The following is a 21,339-nucleotide window of genomic DNA, read 5'->3' on the forward strand; positions in this document are numbered from 1 at the left end:
ACTATCTGGCAGGTAATCCTTCCTCATTGCTCATCTTTAAGATATTAGAAATTTTCTCTTCATTTATTCAAATCTCTAGATTATATATACATGTATGCATTCTCCTTTCTCCCAAATAAATTTATGACTTAACTCAATCAAAATCAAAGCCAGCAGAGTATTTTAGAATATATATATGTATAATCCACATTTATAAGATGTATATACATATATACAGTATATAAAATGCTATCAAATGGCACTGAATGCTACAGAGAAATTGTTCATGAAAGGAAGTGTCAATCGATATGGCAAACTTCATTGTTGTCTTATTTTAAGATATTGCCACAGACACTCACCTTCAGCAACCACCACCTTAATCAGTCAGCAGCCATCAACAACAAGGCAAGACCGTCCACTAACAAAAACTTTAAAGTTCGCTGAAGGCTCAGATGATGGTTAGCATTTTTTAGCAATAAAGCATTTTGTAATTAAGGTATGTATGTTGTTTTTTTTAGACATAGAGCAGTTGCACACTTAATAGACTATAGTAGAGTATAAACATAATATTTGCTTTATTGAACCTGCAATAACTCTGAGGTATGCCTGTTCAAGCTTGAGAGATTTGCCTCAAGAGGGAGCAAGAAACGTGGAGTGGGTATATCCATACAAGGTCGGGAAAATGTTCCAGATATAAGCAGGGCCAAAGAAAAATATCTCCAACCTAAAGGCAGCTAGTAAAGATTAGAGGAGGTGATGCTACTTCAATGTGAAAACAACAATGCAAAACTTCAAGGAACATGAGAAATCAAGGAAATGTGACATCACCAAAGAAAACAAGGATCCTCCAGTAACCAAACACAAAAATGGAATTTTGCAATTTAACGGATAAAGAATTTTAAATACCTCTTTTGAGGAAATCAATGAGCTGCAAGAGAACACAGAAAGACAATTCAATGAAGTAAGGAAGACAATACACAAACAAAATGAGAAATTTAGTAAATAAATAGAAATCATGAAAAAGAACAAATTCTGAAGCTGAAGAAGTCAATGAATTAAATTTTAAGTTGCAATAGAGAGTATCAACTACAGAATAGACCAAACAGAAGATAGAATCAATGAACTGGAGGGTAGGAACTTTGAAATATCCCAGGCAGAAGAGAACTAAGGGGGAACAAAATGAAAAAGAGCAGAGAAAACCTGTGTGATCTATGGGACTCCACCAAAAGAACCAATATCAGAGTCACCGGAGTTCCAGAAGGAGAGAGGGAGGACGGAGCAGAAAGTTTATTTAAAGAAACAATAGCTGAGAATTTCCCAGACCTGGTGAGAATTTTGTACATCCAAGTTCATGAAGCTAACAGATCATCCCATTAATGCAAAATGATCATTTTCAAGACACAATATAATGAAACTGACAAAAATCAAAGACAAAGAGAGAATTCTAAGACCAGCAAGAGTGAAAAAGATTGTAACCTACGAAGGAATCCCTATTAGGCTATCGGTGGATTTCTCAGCAGAATCTCTACTGGCCAGGAGAGAGTGAAATGACATATTCAAAGTGTTGAAAGAAAAAATATTGCCAGCCAAGAATATTCTATCTGGCAAATTACCCTTCAGAAATGATGATAAATAAAGACATTCCCAGACAAAGAAAAGCTGAGGCAGTGCATCACCTCTAGACCTGTCTTATAAGAAATGCTGAAAAGGAATTCTTCAAGGAGAAATGAAAAGATGCTAATTGGTAACATGAAAACACTCAAAAATATACAATACAATTTTGTAGGCTTGAATAAGACTATTTTACTTTTATTTTTTTATTATTTTTATTTTTATTTATTTTTGGCTGTGTTGGGTCTTCGTTGCTGCGTGCAGGCTTTCTCTAGTGGCAGCAAGCGTGGGCTACTCTTTGCTGTGGTATGTGGGCTTCTCATTGCGGTGACTTCTCTTGTTGCAGAGCACAAGCTCTAGATCGTGTGGGCTTTGGTAGTTGTGGCTCACAGGCTCTAGAGTGCAGGCTCAGTAGTTGTGGTGCACAGGCTTAGTTGCTCCTTGGCATGTGGGATCTTCCCGGACCAGGGATGGAACGCGTGTCTCCTGCATTAGCAGGCTAATTCTTAACAACGGCACCACCAGGGAAGTCCCAACTACTTTACTTTTAAAGGTATAACCCCAAAGTTTTGACTTACAGTCTTTTTTTCATTCAGTAAAAATCTTTAAAAATTTTTATCGTGATGTTTTTCTTCAATAGTTTGTTGTTTAGACATTTTCTGAGCATGTAGAAATGTTTCAGTTCTGTTTTTGTTATTAATTTCTAACTTAGTTGAATTACATTCAGAGAACATACTCAATGATTTCAATCTTTGGAAAACTTCAGTGACCTATTTTATGGCATGTCTCTTTAACAGTCAGTTTTTGCAAATGTTCTCTGTGTGCTTTAAAACACATGTTGTTCGAAGTTGTTGGATCAAGTGTTCCACATGCTTCCAGTTGCATTTCAAACTCATGATGAACAGTCACACTGAATGTCTATTGGCTCTATATATGGTCAGAGTTTCTGTGAATGGGTTTGTGTTTAGTTCAGTAAATTTAAACAATTTTTTAATGGAGGTCTGATTTAAGTTATTTCCATTGCTCTGAGTGCCTCTAAGCAAATGATTAGACTGAAAATACTATGCAGGCGAGTGTTGTCCTGGAGCACAGATGGTTTGAGAGAAGAGATAATAGTCATATCAGTTTACTCATTTTTGAACTGCTGCTTGAATCATTTCCATTAGGTTTAATGAAAACCTTACAAGACACCGGAGGGTATACATGGGTGCTGCTCTGTTTATACCTAACCTTTACTTGCTTTTATCTTACAAAATCACTTCTCCCAGGAAGTTTGGAACTGGAATTTACAATTCAGTGGAGAAAAAGGGATCTGGGGGACCTTCAAGATGACAGAGGAGTAAGACGTGGAGATCACCTTCCTCCCCACAAATACATCAGAAATACATCTACATGTGGAACAGCTCCTACAGAACACCCACTGAACGCTGGCAGAAGACCTCAGACCTCCCAAAAGGCAAGAAACTCCCCACGTACCTGGGTAGGGCAAAAGAAAAAAGAAACAACAGAGACAAAAGAATAAGGACAGGACCTGCACCAGTGGGAGGGAGCTGTGAAGGAGGAAAAGTTTCCACACACTAGGAAGGCCCTTCGCGGGTGGAGACTGCGGGTGGCGGAGGGGGGAGCTTCGGAGCCGCGGAGGAGAGCGCAGCCACAGGGGTGCGGAGGGCAAAGCGGAGAGATTCCCGCACGGAGGATCGGTGCCGACCAGCGCTCACCAGCCCAAGAGGCTTGTCTGCTCCCCCGCCGGGGCGGGCGGGGGCTGGGAGCTGAGGCTCGGGCTTCGGAGGTCAGACCCCAGGGAGAGGACTGGGGTTGGCGGCGTGAACACAGCCTGAAGGGGGCTAGTGCACCACAGCTAGCCGGGAGGGAGTCTGGGAAAATGTCTGGAACTGCCTAAGAGGCAAGAGACCATTGTTTCGGGGTGCACGAAGAGGGGGAATTAAGAGCACCGCCTAAACGAGCTCCAGAGACGGCACGAGCCGTGGCTATCAGCGCGGACACCAGAGACGGGCGTGAGACACTAAGGCTGCTGCCGCCGCCACCAAGAAGCCTGTGTGCACATCTTACAGTGCAAGAGTAAAAAAGACTATAACTTACAAAGGAAGCTCCATTAGGCTATCAGTGGATTTCTCAGCAGAAACTCTACAGGCCAGGAGAGAGTGGAATGACATATTCAAAGTGTTGAAAGAAAAATATTGCCAGCTGGGACTTCCCTGATGGGGCAGTGGTTAAGAATCCGCCTGCCAATGCAGGGGACACGGGTTTGAGCCCTGGTCCGGGAAAATCCCACATGCCGCAGAGCGACTAAGCCCGTGCGCCACAACTACCGAGCCTGCGCTCTAGAGCCCAAGAGCCACAACTACTGAAGCCCACGTGCCTAGAGCCCGTGCTCCGCAACAAGAGAAGCCACCGCAATGAAGAGTAGCCCCTGCTGGCTACAACTAGAGAAAAGCCTGCGCGCAGCAACGAAGACCCAACGCAGCCCAAACTAAATAAATAAATTTAAAGAAAAATAATGCCAGCCAAGAATATTCTATCTGGCAGTTAGCCTTCAGAAATAAAGGAGAAATAAAGACATTCCTTCAAAGAAACCCTGAGGCAGTCCATCACCACTAGATCTGCCTTACGAGAAATGCCGAGAGGAGTTCTTCAAGCTGAAATGAAAAGATTCTAATTAGTAACATGAAAACATATGAAAGTATACTAGTAAAGGTAAATATACAGTCAGATTTAGAAAACTCTAAATCTGTAATATGATGGCATGCTAACCACTTAACCATAGTTATATAAATAGTTATATTTAGTTATAAACAGTTATATAACTGTTATATAAATGTTATATAACTATAGTTATATAAATGTTAAAGGAAAAGAGGATTAAAAATAACTATAGCTACTATAATTTGTTAACAAATACACAATATAAAAACAGGTAAAGTGTGACATCAAAGATATAAACGAGGCGAGTAAAAGGGCAGAGCTTTTGTATGAGATTGAAGTTAAGTTCCTATCAGCTTAAAATGGACTGTCTTCTCTATAAGGTGTTTTATGAAAGCCTCATGGTAACCACAAAGCAAAAAACTATAGTAGATTCCGAAAAGATAAAGAGAAGGGAAGTCGAGGATACCACCATGGAAAATCATCAATTCACAAAGATAGGCAAAAAGAGAGGAAAATAGAACAATGGAAGCACAAAAAAGCCAGAAGGCAATTAACAAGATGGTATTAGTAAGTCCTTACATATCAATAATTACTCTAAACGTAAATGGATTGAATTCTCCAATCAAAAGGCAAACGGTGGCTGAAAACAAGACCCAACTATAGGCTGCCTACAAGACACTCACTTCAGCTTTAAGGATGCACAGATTCTCAATAAAATATTAGCAAATCAAAGTCAATAGCACATTAAAAGGATCATACACCATGATCAAATGGGATTTATCCCTGGGACGCAAGGATAGTTCAACATACACAAATCAATAAATGTGATACACCACTCATTAACAGAATGAAAGATCAAAATCTTATAATTATCTCAATAGGCGCAGAAAAAGCACTTGAAAAAACACAACATCTTTTCATATTAAAAAAAAAAAAAGACCCTCAACAAATTGGGTATAGAAGAAACATACCTTAACATAATAAAGATAATATACAACAAACCTATAACTAACATTATACTCAGTGATGAAAGCTTTTCCTCTATGATCAGGAACAAGACAAGGACGCTCACTCTCACCATTCTTATTCAACATAGTACTTACTAGAAAACCTAGCTAGAGCAATCAGGCAAGATAAATAAACAAAAAGGATTCAAATAGGAAAGGAAGAAGTAAAATTGTCACTACTTGCAGAAGATATGATCTTACATATAGAAAATCCTAAAGACTCAACCAAAAAACTATTGGAACTAATCAACAAATTCAGTAAAGTTGCAGGATATAAAATTAACATACAGAAAAGTTTGTTTCTATACAATAACAATGAAATATCTGAAAGAGAAATAAAGAAAACAATCTCATTCAAAATTGCCCCCCAAAAAATATTTAGAAATAAATTTTACCAAATAAGTAAAAAATCTGTACAATGAAAACTACAACACTTTGATGAGAGAAACTGAAAAAGATACGAATAGAGCAATATCCCATGTTCATGGATCAGAAGAATTAATATTGTTAAAATGCCCATACTACCTAGCGCCATCTATTGATTCACTACAATCCCTATTAGAATTCCATAGCATTTTTTGAAGAAATCAAAAAAAATCCTAAAATTTGTAAAAAAGACTTTGAATAGCCAAAGCAATCATGAGAAGAACAAAGCCAGAGGCTTCACACTTCCTGATTTCAATACTATTATATACAAAGGTATAGTAATTAAAGCGGTATGGTACTGGCATAAAAACAGACACAAAGACCAACATAACAAAATAGAGAGCCCCAAAATAAATCCCTGCATATAGAGTCAACTAATATTTGACAAGGGAGCCAAGAGCACTCAATGGGGAAAGGATAGTCTCTTCAACAAATGATTTTGGGAAAACTGGAAAACCACATGCAGATAAATAAAACTGGATCCCTATCTTACATAATTCACAAAAAATTAACTCAATATGGATTACAGACTTCAACATAAGAACCCCCAGGGACCCCCCCAGGACCTCAATTATGAGCAGATCCCTGGATATCTCACAATCTGTATTCCTAACTTCCTTCCAACCTGAGACCTCTATACCAGTCATGTCCTTGATCTCTCCCCTTGGACTGTCTCAAAGATGCATCCAACTCAACAAGTCCAAAACTAAACTCGTGATTATGCCCCTCTGAAAAGGGAGCCTCACCCTCTTCCACCGTTTCCTAGTTGTCATCCCTGACCCATCTGTGTCTTCACCCCTACATCCTGTCCTGCTTGTATTCCATTCAATGCTGCCTCCTAAAGGCTCTCAAGTTTGTCCATCTCTCTATCTCCATCCCTGCCAATTTGGCACAAGCTACCATCATATCAACTCTCAATAGCCTCCAAGCTGGTCTGCCCACGTCCACTCTTGGTTATTCACCACCCTGCAGCCAGAATACGCTTTTTGAAAAACAAATCCGACCTTGTCACTACTCTGTAAAATATTCAACAGCCTCCCAAGGCTTTTAGGATAAAGGCCAAACTCCTCCACCAGACCTCAGTTTGGACCCTGCCAACTCCCCAGGCCTTGGTCCACAGCAACCTCCTCTTCCTTCCCCAAGTGACAACCACAGGGTTTCAATTCCTCATACAATGCACATCCCCTTGGCTACTGGAACTTTTCATGTGCTGCTTCCTGGAACATCCTAAGATGTTCCTTTCTTCCCTTTGCTTGGTTAACCCATACTCTTCCTTCAGATCTTAAACAGTCATTCATTCATTCAACAAATATTTATTGAACATGCATTACATGCCAGGCACTGTGCTAGGCGCTGGGATCAATGAACAAAACAAATCAAGTTCCCATTCTCAAGAAGCTTACATTCTCCTGGTGGGAGGGGGAGGGGAGGCAAACATAAAATATGCCAGGTGGTCACATGTGCCCTGAAGAAAAAGAGAGCCAAGGGTGCCAAGGGGACACAAGTGTGGTTATACATCAGGAAGGTCTCTATGATAAGGTGATATTTTTTTTTTTAGATTATTAGCACCTTTTAATTATTATTTATTTATTTTTTTGGCTGTGTTGGGTGTTCGTTTCTGTGCGAGGGCTTCCTCTAGCTGCAGCAAGCGGGGGCCACTCTTCATCGCGGTGCGCGGGCCTCTCACCGTCGCGGCCTCTCCTGTTGCGGAGCACAGGCTCCAGACGCGCAGGCTCAGTAGTTGTGGCTCACGGGCCCAGCTGCTCCGCGGCATGCGGGATCCTCCCAGACCGGGGCTCGAACCCGTGCCCCCTGCATCGGCAGGCAGATTCTCAACCGCCGCGCCACCAGGGAAGCCCGATAAGGTGATATTTTAGCAGAGACCTGAAAGAAGTGAAGGAGTCGTGCTAAGAGCTGGGGGTAAAGGATCCAAGGCAGTGAGCACAGCAAGTGCAAAGGTCCTGAGGCAGGAGCAAAGAGGCTGAAAGGGAGGTAGTGAGGGCAGGAGTGGAAGGAGATGAGATCAGACAGCAAATGGAGAGTCGTCATTTAAGGACCTGTAGGCCTTCGTGGGGAGTGTGGGTTTTTCTCTGAATGATGTAGGGAGTCACTGGCGAATGACATGATCTGCCTTTGTAAGGATCACACTGGTTGCTGTGAGGAAAAACAAATGGTAGAGGCAGGGGTGGAAGAGGGGAGACCATGAAGAGGCAATTGTAGCATTCCAGGTGTGAGGTGATGGTGGAGCGGGGTGGGCCACGGAGGGGGCGAGAAGTCACTGGACCCCAGATACACCAATGCTCCTACTTGTAAGTTCCCAGAGCACCTCCTTCATCTATGGCAGTTGTAACTGGACATTTATTTGTACACATTTGATTAATGTCTGATTCCCCCTACTGGGCTGTGAGCCTCAAAGAGGCAGGAATGGGGTTTCTTTGCTCACCACGGCATCTCCAACACCCAGTGCCCATAACAGATGCTCTATACAATTTTGGTGAATGAATGAATGAACAAATACCAAAACAAAGAAAAAAGCACACACACACACACACAAACATATACACAATTCCACGATTTGCTAAGTCCAGCCTTCTTTTTTCTCTCAGGGCTCTGCTAGAAGCAGTCATCCTGTGTCTGCTCTGTACCCAGTCATGATATCAAAGAACACCATATCAGGGTGGCGTGACATGTGCCACTTGGGTTCAGGCCCGGGGTCCACCAGTCATGGCTGGAGACATAAAATTGCTAACAACTGCTGTGTTTACTTTGTGCCAACGACAACTTAAAATCTTTTAAATGTATTAACTCATATAATCCCCCATGCCAGTCAAATAAAGTAGGTACTATCCCCATTTTTCAGATCTGGAAACTGAGGCACAGAGAGCTTTATGACCTGCCCAGGAACTCACAGCTGGTAAGAGGCAGATGCGGGTGGTCCAGTCCCTTGTGACAGGACGTGGCCGTCTTCCCGGGTCTGTCCCAGTCTCCCTCCCACTGACCCTTTCACCAGCAGAAGCCTGTTCCTGGAACCTTCCACCACCTCCCAGTCTCCCAACTCCCCCGGCCTCTCTCTTTACCCACCCAAGCCCATATGACTCTGTCCTGGTAAGTCCACTTCTTAGCCCAGATATGTCACCATCTCACATTCCTGGGTCTTCCTGGGAGGTCCACCACCATCTGAAACGCCTTTCTAAATCTCTCCAGGTTGAAATCTCTGATCCCACTGAAAACCCTTTCAAATGCCAGACAGTTCCACCCCCGCCCCGTCCCCCATCCCCCATTCTCCGAGTCTCTCTCATGACCTCCTTCCGCCAGCCAAGCGTCAGCCTCCAGAGGGTCGGCCACACGGGCCCTGGCGTCCAGACGCAGAGCCCGCGCGTCCCCAGGATGTTGGAGACCACCGTTCCCTCTCGGAAGCCCACAGAGGGGCCCAGAAAGCCTGGCCCACCAGCTCCAAACTGCCGTCTGTGGGGGAAACTGGCTAAAAGAGCCCTGGGACAGACTCCTTACTCTCCCCGTAAATCCAGGGCTGCGGACGCCGGGAGCCAAAGCCACATGTCCGAGCCTGGTGTGTGTCCCGGGTTAGGCCAGAATCCTGGAAGTCAGGAGACGAAGTAATGGCTCTCATTTTTCTTGATTCAACTGCATTTTCGAGAACCGAAACTCCAGGATGACTGACGGCAGGGGAAGCAATACTCCGTGACCCAGCCCGCAGAAGCTCTGCCGCGTGGACGGTGCATTCGAGTTCTGATTCACCCCGCACCCAGGAGAGGGGGCACGGGAGAGCGCGCCCCCTAGCGGACTTTAGAGGAGGAGGCGGGGGGCGCCCAGGAGGAGGAGCAGGGGGAGGAGGAAGGGGGAGGGGAAAGGGAGGGGGAGTTGGAGGGAGAGCAGGAGGGGGAGAAAGAGGGAGGGGGAAGGAGGGGGAGTGAGGACTGGAGGAGGGGCAGGGGGAGGAGGGGGAGGAGGGGAGCTCCAGAGTCTCTTCTGAAGCGGAGGACCTCTAGAGGCTGAAACCTAACGTCTGGTGGGTGATTGCATTTCCAGGATAGGAAATCAACTTAGGTCCCCTCCAGTCCCCTGGAAGTGTGCCTGGAACAGTGAGTTGACAGGAGTTGAAGGCTGAGCCCGGACTCACTAGGTCAGCAGGCTGTCACTGGTTAGTGATCAGTGAAGGGAAGGCAGAGGGCGGGCACGTGTGCCAGGTGTTCACCGCTCCCGGTCTGAGCTGTTCCGGAGCCAGATCCTGTAATAACTCTGCCTCCGTGACTCTGACCCCTGAGAATCGGAAACGATTTCTCCTTACTGTTCAGCCAGGTGAAGAGTCGCCCTCGCTGAACCTGTCAGGGTTCCAGGCCCCTTAGGGACATGGAGTCTGGATGGAATCTGTTTGCAGTTTTAGCGCCTCCTGGGGCCCTCCGCTCCCATCTGACCCAGCAACACCAGGAAACCTCTCTTAACCACACGCCACCTAAGAACCACCCACATGGCTGCCAGGCAACCAAGCAAGCAGGCCGAACCCAGGGGCGGCCCCCAAACCCTCTCCCCACACCCTTTCCATCACCTCCTTCTCACCTCCTTTCCCACCATCTGCCAAAATAAAAAGTCAGTCTTCAAGAACAAATCCTGAAAAATGAGTGAATATGGAAAATCAGGTTAAGAGGAAAGTATCACTTAGGCTTAGGGCATTAAGAGGGGAAAAGACTAGAAGGAAACTTGAATGAAGAGAGGCAGTATATGAGGGGAAAGCCAGCAGGAAGTTAGAAGGGTGGAGTCTAGACCCATTTCTGCCATTCCCCCGGGTCTGAGGGTTCCCACCTGCAGAAGGAGGAAACCAGACCCAGTGAGGGAGCCAGACCTCACAGCTCCCACCTGAGGTCCTGGCCCCCCTCAGGGGTCATCTCTAGGCCTTAGAGGGAAGGGCTGATAGAGCCAGCCTCCACGGAGCCCCCTGCTTCGATTAAGGCAGCTTCCAGATGAAATTTTCTGCAACCTACAAAAAGAGTATTAAATATTTCATACAAAGAGTATATATAACCTAGAAGTACATGATAAAGAATAATAATAAAATGCACACCTGTATGCCCCCCATCCAGCTTAAGAAATTTTCTTTAGTTTTTTTTAATTTTTAAAATTTTTAATTTTTGTTTCCTCCTTTAAATGTAATATATGTTCACTATAGAAATTTCACAAGATCCAGAATACTGAGAAAATAAAAATCACCACAATCCCATTACCTTACTGCTAATGCTCTGGTAATAATACTTCCCCATTTATCCTGGATATACTATTTTTCTGAAACTGAAATCCTATTATACAAATTGTCCCCTTTTGTCATCATGACCACTTTCCTTGGACCAGCTAATCTCTTAGCATCCTTCCACCTCTGAGATGCCAAGAAAATGATCCCCAAATACTCTTACTTTTGAACTGAGAGTTGTTTTTCCAAAAAGAAGCAGAAGCGGGAATTGGTGGATGGGGGAAATCTTTCTTGTCTGGCTTCCACCTGAAACATAAACTAAATTAAGAGGTTGATAAAGTGCATCCTGTCATGTCTGGCACAAGGCAGTATCTGGTGAGTAAATGTTGATTGTTGATTGCCTCTCACGAGGCTGAAAGCATCTCTGGAGATAAGAGGGGAAACAAAAGCCAGTGCTTTCATGATAAGCAAAAGTGCCTGAGAAGCCTTCTCTTCAGCCCAAGCCAAGTTCTGGGTCCAGGGTGGATTCTCAGCACAGACCAAGAGTGCTCATTGCCTGTGCCTTGTCACTGCATCTTTGTGTAATCATAATTTGTCCAGAGAATAAGGCACAGTGTTGGGGGCTTTGAGGTAGGCAGTGAAGAAGCTGGCATGGGCATTGCTTTGAAGGAGTTAACATTTTAATGGGGAAAGTAGGACACGCAGACAAAAGGCTCTATACCCTTTGTAGCCCAGCTCCCTGCACACAGCTGGCTTCCTCCAAGAGAAGGAAAATACAGCCACTGACCTCTCCCAAGTTTACCATCTTATGGGCTTTACTCCCAGAGACAGTCTTACTCCCTTACTGAGTCTCAGTTAAAAGAAAATAAGAAATCCTGGGAAGAACTGAGATTGGCCTGGCTTTCATCAGGTGCACATCCTGGACTGTTCCACTGTGGCCAGGTGGGCAGGGTCCTTTAAAAGTGATGCCACACATGGACATATATACACTACCAAGCGTAAAATAGATAGCTAGTGGGAAGCAGCCGCATAGCACAGGGAGATCAGCTCAGTGCTTTGTGACCACCTTGCGGGGGGATAGGGAGGGTGGGAGGGAAGGAGATGCAAGAGGGAAGAGATATGGGAACATATGTATAACTGATTCACTTTGTTATAAAGCAGAAACTAACACACCATTGTAAAGCAACTATACTCCAATAAAGATGTTAAAAAAAAAAAAAGTGATGCCACAAATAAATAAATAAATAAGTGATGCCATGCTTCCTCCATTATAGCCATGGGGGATATCTGGGGCCAAGAGCAGTGAGACTTGAATCACGACAGTGGCTGAGATCACCCAGTGAGTGTACAGAAAGAAAAGAAGAAAGGGAGGACAGAACCCAGCAGGAAAATGAAATGTAAAGAGTGGAAAGAAGGAAGGGAAAGAGGAAGGAAAGGAAGAGGGAAAGAGGGAATGAGTGACAAAAGGAAGGGAAGGAAGTGAGTGACAAAGCAGGTAGGTGGGGGACCGGGACAGCCCAGGGTCACAGGAGCCATGCAGACTAGGGTTTGAAGGAGGACAGAGAAACCAACAGCTTGGAGTCCAATAAAATATGCAAAGAATGGCCTTGGGATCTAGCAGCATATGGGTCATTTGTGATTTATCCAAATGCCAGTGAGTGGAGGTGTAGGAGTGGAAGCCAGTTGTCGATGAGGCAATGCAGACCATGAGTGTAGTTCTTGAGGAACTTAGAAAGGAAGGGTGGAAAAGCAGTGGGAGATGAAGTGGCAGAGGTGAGGGGACAGTCCCCTCCGCCTGAACCACGTGGGCTTATGGAATCGATACCCCTTGACACTAAACCCTTTGCAGGCAACTTCCCATTATGAAATCAGCCACCACATTAAATGCTTATGCTGTGCAATATAATAAACTATTTCCAATAATAATAGCTAATACTTATTATCATAAATTGCACAGATCTGACCCAAAACTCATATTCTCACCCATTCTTTCTACTACCTCCCCACTGGTGGATGCAATATAAAGATGTAAATTATCCAGAAGGAGATGACAGAGTCACTGAAGCCAGCCCCCCTCAGCCAGCCCCTTTCTTAGGGCCTTCCACAAAGAAAAGCTCTCTGCTTCTATGTCTACCACCATCTACCTCCGTTCCCACCAAGACTCTCTCCCAGCTCACCGAAGGAAACAAAGCTCTATTTGAATCGTTTTTAGGCACAGTCATTGCTTGGATCAAGCAGCAATTCCAGACAACTGCAACATCCAGTTGGCTGCCCCTTGTCCCCATGACCCGTCCCTGGAGTCTGGATCTCCCCTTTTCCATGCCTGTGCTATGGGAAAACTGCAGGGCTGCCAATGAGGTCATGTAATGACTTGATATATAACAGACATAGACAGTACCAGACTCTGGGAGATTATTCCAGGCTGACTTTATTTAGTGTGTCTCACAGCCAATGATCACCCGGCAGACCATGATGCCGTAGCTGATAGGACAGGACAAAATAGCTCTGACACCTGCATTGGCCTCCTGGAGGTGGGAAGAACATGAGACCAAAGTCCCATCCTCAGAGCTTGTCTTGGAAATAGGTTCCCCCTCTAGTTCAGCCACAGCCATTGCCTGGTGACCTCACTTCAAATAAGGCTGGGAAGTGTCAGGTTGCTGATACTCACCTGACTGTCACAAGTCCCTGTCCTTTGTCACAAGCTCCCTGTTGAGTGCAGTATTTTTGTCCCCGTCTATGCCTGGTTTTTCGAGCAGGTAGATGAAATAAGACCTCCTGTCTGTTCCCATTTCTAAAATATCAGGTGTAAAGAAATATTCTCTCTGAATCAAAAATACTCCACGTTGAACCATTAACTTGAAGGTTACCCCTGACTCTCCTTTTCCCTTTCCTCTCTTCCTTTCTTCTCCTTTAATTCCTCTCCACCCAACCCCATCCCGTAGTTCCTAAACTTGTCTTCACATTAGAGTCGTCATAGAACTTTATAATAATGCAAATTCCCCAGCCTTACCCCCCAAGAGATCCTGATTCAGACAGTTTGGGGAAATCTGTATTTTTGATAAGGGCACCCAACCGTCCCCCCAGTTCCAAGGGAAGTCATCTGAAGTCTGTATTGAGAACTATTAGTAGACTGCCTCCCTCCAAATCCAGGATTTGAATCTCCTCTGCAGAGTCCCCACCCAGTGGACACTCGGTCTGTGTAAGGAGCTCACACTACACCCCAGGTTAATAGCAGCACCTACTGTGAGCCAGGCCCTGGCACAGGGATTTATGGATTATCTCATTTAATCACACAAAAGCCTCAGAGCTCAGGATAATTCCTAAGCCCCACAGGGAAACAGAGACTCCAAAAGCAAAGTGAGGTTCCTGAGGTCATAAGCAGGTAAGTGGAGTGGGCTAGCGCAGTGTGAACTCTGACGTGTTACCTCAAGGGGGCGTACTTACTCTCAGGCAGCTCTGCATCTCCAGCTATGCTTTGATGTCTCACTGTTTCTTGCATGTTATTTTTAATCCTCAGATATATCATAAATTCCTCTAAATTGAGAATTGCGTGCTTTATTTCTGTTATTCTGATACTAGGTATAACAACAGAGTATTATAGTAGATGTACAGTATATATGATATTGTATAGGAATAATGATAGCACCTGGGGGTTGATATAAATGAAGAATGAAAGAATAAGTATATAGAGAGTACCTACTATGTGCTAGGCAGTGCTTATCCCATTTATTCCTCACAACCCTGTGAGGCAATATTATTGCTCCTCATTTTAAAAACGGGAACACTGAAACCCAAAGCGGTCAAGAAATGCTCCATGTCACATACCTAGTAAGTGACCCAGGTGGACCTTGGATCAAGTCTGTCTGATCCAAAATCCCAGGTTTGTCTCAATATGTCACAGCCCTTTCCAGCAGAGCGCCCTGCAGCTCCATCCCCCCAACAAGGTTTGAGGTGAGGAATGCCACACTCTCCACGATGACCAGGGCAGTACATGCGGTGGGTTTGAATAAACACTTCTCAGATGGAGAAATAAAGAGAAACGCTTGCACATGTACAAGAGACATTTATGAGACAGTTTACAGCAGCGTTGCACACAACAGATAAAAACCAGGAACAGCCCAAGTGTCCTTCAGTAGGAGAACAGATTTAAAAAAATGTGGTCTATCCAGTCAACCAAACATACACAGCAGTCAAAACAACAAACGACAGCAAAAAGCAAAAATATAGAAGAATCTTAGCAATATAATCTTAAATCAAAAAAAACTAAAATAAATGTATTTTGAGAAATGCATATAGATGCAACAAAACTATATTTAAAAAGGAAAGAAGGAAGTGATGGACACAGGGATTGGGATGATCATAACCTCAGATGCAGGAGACAAAAGTATGGGTAGGATGGGTAGAGGGAATATGATTAAATATAGGTCATTGTCAAGGTCCTAGTTTTTGGTTTGGGTTTACAGGTTCTTATTGCATTACAATGAAAGAAGGAAGGAAGGAAGGAAGGGAGGGAGGGAGGAAGAAAGGAAGAAAGGGAGGGAGGGAGGGAGGGAGGGAATCATTCATGGATGAATGATGAATGTGCTAGAATTCAATTATTTTGATTATCCCAATTCTGTGCACCCTGAAGTTCAACTGAAAGAAAAATTAGGTTAATAGATGAATAAATAGCTTAAGATCCTTGCATTATCAGCTCTTGGAAGGAGGGATTGAATTCTCCTCTTCCCAGTTTTGACGTTCAGTTGTGTGCCTTGAGGAGAAAATCACAAAGGAGAGGGAACACATAGGAGCCCAGAGTACCTTCTGCCTCTTCTGAAAAATACCTGAAACTGAATCTGCTGATCCCTGCAAGCAGGTGGCAGGCTGCATAAGAGGGCCTGCTGGCATAGGATCATGGCCAGGTGGTGTGTGATTTCAGCAAAGAAAGACCCTCAAAAAAATATGATGCCTCCTACGCAGAGATGTGCAACACACACCTGCTGCTAACTATGGATAAAATCTTTTAATTCTCACAGCCAAGGCTGAAGCCTAAAGAACAAATCCCTTCCCAAAAGGTGATATGTGCACTGAAAAGCATATTAAGATGTAAATGACAGGTACCTTCACTTCCTAAAAGTATATTTCTTATGTGCAAAGGGGCCTAAGTTACACAAGCAGGAAAAGAGGGAGCAGAGAGGGTAGCCGAGTGAAGCGCAGGTAAACTTCGCTCCCTTCATCGTCTTGCCTGACTACTGGGCAAACGCAGCCCATCTCCCCCGATCTCCCCCGGGGCTTCTGACCTTACAGTCCTCCGACAGCACAGCTGCCAGCTTCTGTGAGCCCGCTGGGGACAAATGTCCACAAGGAGGAGACAGTAAGTTACGAAGGACTTTGGGCTCAGTAGGGAGCCTGCCTGGACGCTCCAGGGCCCAGTGGGCTGTGCAGCTGGCCTGTGCACGAGACAGGACAGCACCCCAGGACTGATGGCCAGTAGAAGGACCACCGGCTTGTGGGTCCCAGCCCCTGGGGGTCACCACACTTGCCCAGATTCCAGGTCAGAAAGGCACTGGGACATTGCTCAGAACTTTGTGGCAATCCCCTGTGTGTGCCAGGAATGGGGGTGCTGGAGCAGATGCGGCAAGACCACCAGCACTTCTGTGCCTCTAGAGAGGCAGACCCCCTTAGCTTTTCCTCCCCCGACCCTGACTGAGTGGCAGGAAAGGTTGGAACTTAGAAAAAGTAGTGTATGTCAGAGAGTGTTCCCAGTGACGGATCTTAAAGCACTGAGTGAATCTCTAAGGTCCCTTCCTGAGCCACAATTCTTTTTTTTCTTTTTATAAGTTTATTTCATTTATTTATTTATTTTTGGCTGTGCTGGGTCTTCGTTGCTGCGTGCAGTGTTTCTCTAGTTGTGGAGAACGGGGGCTACTCTTTTTTTTTTTTTCTGGGGCTACTCTTCATTGCGGTGCGCAGGCTTCTCACTGCGGTGGCTTCTCTTGTTGTGGAGCACGGGCTCTAGGTGCGCGGGCTTCAGTAGTTGTGGCACGTGGGCTCAGTAGTTGTGGCTCGCGGGCTCTAGAGCGCAGGCTCAGTAGTTGTGGCGCATGGGCTTAGTTGCTCCGCAGCATGTGGGATCTTCCCAGACCAGGGCTCGAACCCGTGCCCCCTGCATTGGCAGGTGGATTCGTAACCACTGCGCCACCAGGGAAGTCCCCACAATTCTTGATTGATGATTCTATGCGAATGAGGCAGTTGCAGGATGTGAAATGCATATCAGCCTGCGGCCACACCGCAAGGACCAAATCTCAGTTCTGTCTGCTATCTGCATGATCTCGGTGATTAATTTAATGTCCCTGAACTGAGCTCACTTCCACCATCCATAAAACCAGAAGAAGAGTAGCCTCCTCCAGAGGATTATTGGGTTAGATTAAATTAGAAAATACCTGCAAAAGAGTCTGGCAGATGGTGATCATAATGCAGGTTCATTCATTATTCATCCTTGCATCTCCCAGAAAGCACCCAATAAAGAAGCCAAGGCAGCAGAAATCTGGTACCATGGTTAAGTTACCCCAGTGGCCTTAGAGTGAATTTCCCTCATTGGAGGCTCTTGTCAATGGTCAAAAATGTGACTCCTTGGAGTTCTGGGACAAGGGAAGATACCATCTGGGGGCCTTTTTTTTTTTTTTTTTTTAAGATTTTTTTTTTTTTGATATGGACCATTTTTAGCCTTTATTGAGTTTGTTACAATATTGCTTCTGATTTATGTTTTTTGGTTTTTTGGCCGCGAGGCATGTGGGATCTAGTTCCCCGACCAGGGATCAAACCCGCACCCCCTGCATTGGAAGGTGAAGTCTTAACCACCGGACTGCCAGGGAAGTCCCTGGGGGTCTTTCTCAGGAAGGAGGTGTCAGTGCTTGGAGATCCCTTCCTGGATGAAACCCTCCCTGACTCCCACCCTCCTCCTCATCTCCAGGCAGAGAGATGATCACCATCTTCTCCAGACTAGCAGCACGTGTTATTCTCAATATTATTATTCTCAATATTTACCAGGTACTGAGATGAGCATTTCCCATGCCTTATTTCATTTAATCCTCACGACAACCCCATGAAAGAGGAAAGTGAAGATTAGCAAAGTGAAATAATAGAGTCGTCCAGATAACAAATGGCAGAGCTGGGATTCAGACTGCTGACTTCAGTGCTACACTGTCTCCCTGACATCCCATCATGGCCGTTATCACATGGTATGCTCTTTCTGTATCTGTTAGGCACACCTAGTAGACTGTCAGCTCTTCAGAGGCAGAAACCGAGAGGCTCTTTTATCTGTTTATCCCCAGCACTTAGCACAGTGCCCGGCTAAGAATGAATGAATGAATGAATGATCTTCTCCAAAGCCCCAAGGAAGGAGACGGCACCATTGTTCCTCCTAGGTCAATATGACTCATAACCTCCATCCTCATCCAAGCTTGTTGGGGGAGGGGGTGGATTTGGGGGAAAGGACAGGTGGCTACATATACAGGCTGCTCCTTCCTATAATGTATTTCTCACTCACGCCAAGAGCCCAGAGCTTGATCACGGGAACTGAGCCAGGCCCTTCACTAGGGGAGAGATGTTGCTGCATCTTTAATGCTAGAAAGGCCATCCCATCTCCTCCTTTCACAACTTTTTGCAGCATTAAATCATCATGGAGTTGATTCTGGATATCAATAGTTAAAGGGAGAAAAAGGTTAAATCAAGAGAATTACCCAAAGAAAAAGGAGACACACATCTTCAAACTGAAAGGGTCTACAGAGCACCTAGCACAGTAGATATAAAAAGGTATACAATCTACACTCGTGCTTCTCTCCATAATCGAATGAGTCTTTTGCTTTTTACTAAAGATTCATATAGGGAGGGAAAAGCATGACTGTTGCCTCAATGTTTTGAGGCCTTGTGGGAATAAACAAGGCTGATATTTCTGTGATAAAAATAGATCTAGCAATGGACTTTCCTGCTAATCTAGTTTGTGAGACCCGGTGCTCCCCATGCAGGGGTTCCGGGTTTGATCCCTTGCCTAGGAGTATGATCCCATGTGTATCGAGCAACTGGGAGTTCACATGTCACAACTAAGGAGCTCTCCTGCCGCAACTCAGGAGCCCGCGTGCCGCAACCAAGACCCGGTGTAACCAAATAAATAAATATTAAAAAAAAAAAAAAAGGTATACAATTAGATAAATTAATGTGAAATTTCAGAAAACCGTGGATCAAGACAAGATCCTAAAAGCTGCCAAAGAAAAACAAATAATAAAACAGCTCATTTCCAAAGCTGAGGAATTAGTCTGGCAACAGACTTTCTGCTGGCAACACTTCCAATTAGCAACGCTAACTCCGGTTAGTGTACCTGAGGACATTGCAGTAATGTCTTCAAACTTGCGGGAAATAGTCTTCAACCTGGAATTCCAAATTCAGCTGAAATTGAGTAAGAGGAAAACAAACACATTTTCAGATATATCAAGACTCAGGAATTTCACCTCCCATGTCCCCTTTCTTAAGAAGTTATTTGAGTACATTCTCAAGTAACTTCCTCAAATACTTATTCATGAGAAGTAAACCAAGAAAAGTAAGCCAAGTTCATGAGGGGGTAAACAAAGAAAGAGGAGGAAGGTATGAATCACAGGGAATACAGAATCCACATGGGAATAAAACTGAAAGAAAACACCCAAGTGACAGCTATGCAGCAGGCCCAGAAAGCAGCCAGCTCAGATTGCAGCAGGAAAATAAAGTCCTAGAGCAGAGAGGTTATGAGAGAGCATAGAAGTGAACTTGGAAAACGAGCCTTGAGCATGTGATGAAGGCCCAGAATTCAATTTTTAAAAGCAATTAAACACTCAAGGAAAAGGAAATAAATATAAGAAAGTCATTATCTAAATACAAAGAAACCAGTCCATATCAGACCGGGAAGTCACTGAGATTCATAAAAGGAATGGAATGAATACCGCAGAAAAAGAAAAGCAAAAAAGATGGAAAATCTGGGAGATATAATAAAAAAAAGGAATGTATCGCCTCTTCCAACAAGCAAAAAGAAAGGCAATCATAAACATCAGAGAAAAGACAACAAATATACAAAAAAAAACCCCACATACATATTAAAACAATGCATGATTTTGAGCAATGGGGGTATTATAAGAATAATCTTTTTTGAGCTTGCTGATATAAGCCTTTGAAAATGAAATGAAAACATAATCGTAATGTACTATCTGCTTCTGCGAGTAAACTGTATTTGCCTACCTATAGTAGTTTAAATACCAGCGTTTGGAAAAGGATTCAAATTTTAGAATAAGTCTATAAAGAGTCACAAAAGATTATAGTATAGTTACATATTATATTACTATGATTACATAAAATACATTCTTTCTATCAGTTGAGAAACTTTAAAAGCAAAAGTACACCTGACAGGGACTTCCCTGGTGGCGCAGGGGTTAAGAACCCACCTGCCAGTGCAGGGGACACAGGTTCAAGCCCTGGTCCAGCAAGATCCCACATGCCACGGAGCAACTAAGCCCGTGCGCCACAACTACTGAGCCTGAGCTCTAGAGCCCGCAAGCCACAACTACTGAGCCCGTGTGCCACAACTACGGAAGCCCACGGGCCTAGAGCCCATGCTCCGCAACAAGAGAAGCCACCGCAATGAGGAGCCCACGCACCGCAACAAAGAGAAGTCCCTGCTCGCCACAGTAAGAGAAAACCCGCACGCAGCAACGAAGACCCAACGCAGCCATAAATTAATTAATTATTTTTTAAAAAGTACCCCTGACAATATCTCAGTAGCAACGAACATATCAAGCACCCAGATCTTGTTCCTAATACTTTCTCCAACAAAAGGAACCAGGGGTTCTTAGAGAAATGACTGATTCTAAGTCTCGGGTAGAAATGTATAAGATAACCCTAATTAACAGATACACACTACTGTATATAAAATAGATAAACAACAACGTCCTACTGTATAGCACAGGGGACTATATTCAATATCTTGCGATAACGTGTATGGAAAAGAATCTGCTTTTATATATATAATCACTTTGCTGTACACCTGGAACTAATACAACATTGTAAATCAACTATACTTCAATAAAAAAAGAGGGAAAAAGAAATGTACAAGATAACCCTAGAGCTAGGACCCTGGAATCCTAGGAATCTTAGTTCCAGAAAAGAATGAAGTATTCCAAAAAAAAAAAAAAAAGGATTTTAAAGAGGAGATAAATGTCAGTGGGTAAACCTGACAAACACAACCTCAGTCAGTTGATCCAGGTTTAAACCATCAATAAGTCATACTGATACCACATTATCTTGATATGATAAATTGATAATGACATAATCCCACACTAATCATGAGAAAAACTTCAGACAAATCCAAATTGAAAACATTTTACAAAATACCTGACCAATACTCCTCAAAACTGTCAAGGTCATCAAAAATAAAGCAAGTCTGAGCAATTT

The 21,339-nt window shown here is 44.1% G+C and overlaps 1 non-coding gene across 1 annotated transcript; it reads left to right on the top strand.

Annotated features, from left to right (window-relative positions):
- The first annotated feature begins 18,694 nt into the window (after positions 1–18,694).
- Positions 18,695–18,813, top strand: LOC137755702 (U5 spliceosomal RNA). The gene has a single exon (XR_011072087.1). It is a non-coding gene; the product is annotated as a U5 spliceosomal RNA (small nuclear RNA).
- The last annotated feature ends 2,526 nt before the right edge of the window (positions 18,814–21,339 follow it).

The sequence above is a fragment of the Eschrichtius robustus genome, chromosome 20 (assembly GCF_028021215.1).
Source record: "Eschrichtius robustus isolate mEscRob2 chromosome 20, mEscRob2.pri, whole genome shotgun sequence".
NCBI classification, from domain to species: Eukaryota; Metazoa; Chordata; class Mammalia; order Artiodactyla; family Eschrichtiidae; genus Eschrichtius; species Eschrichtius robustus.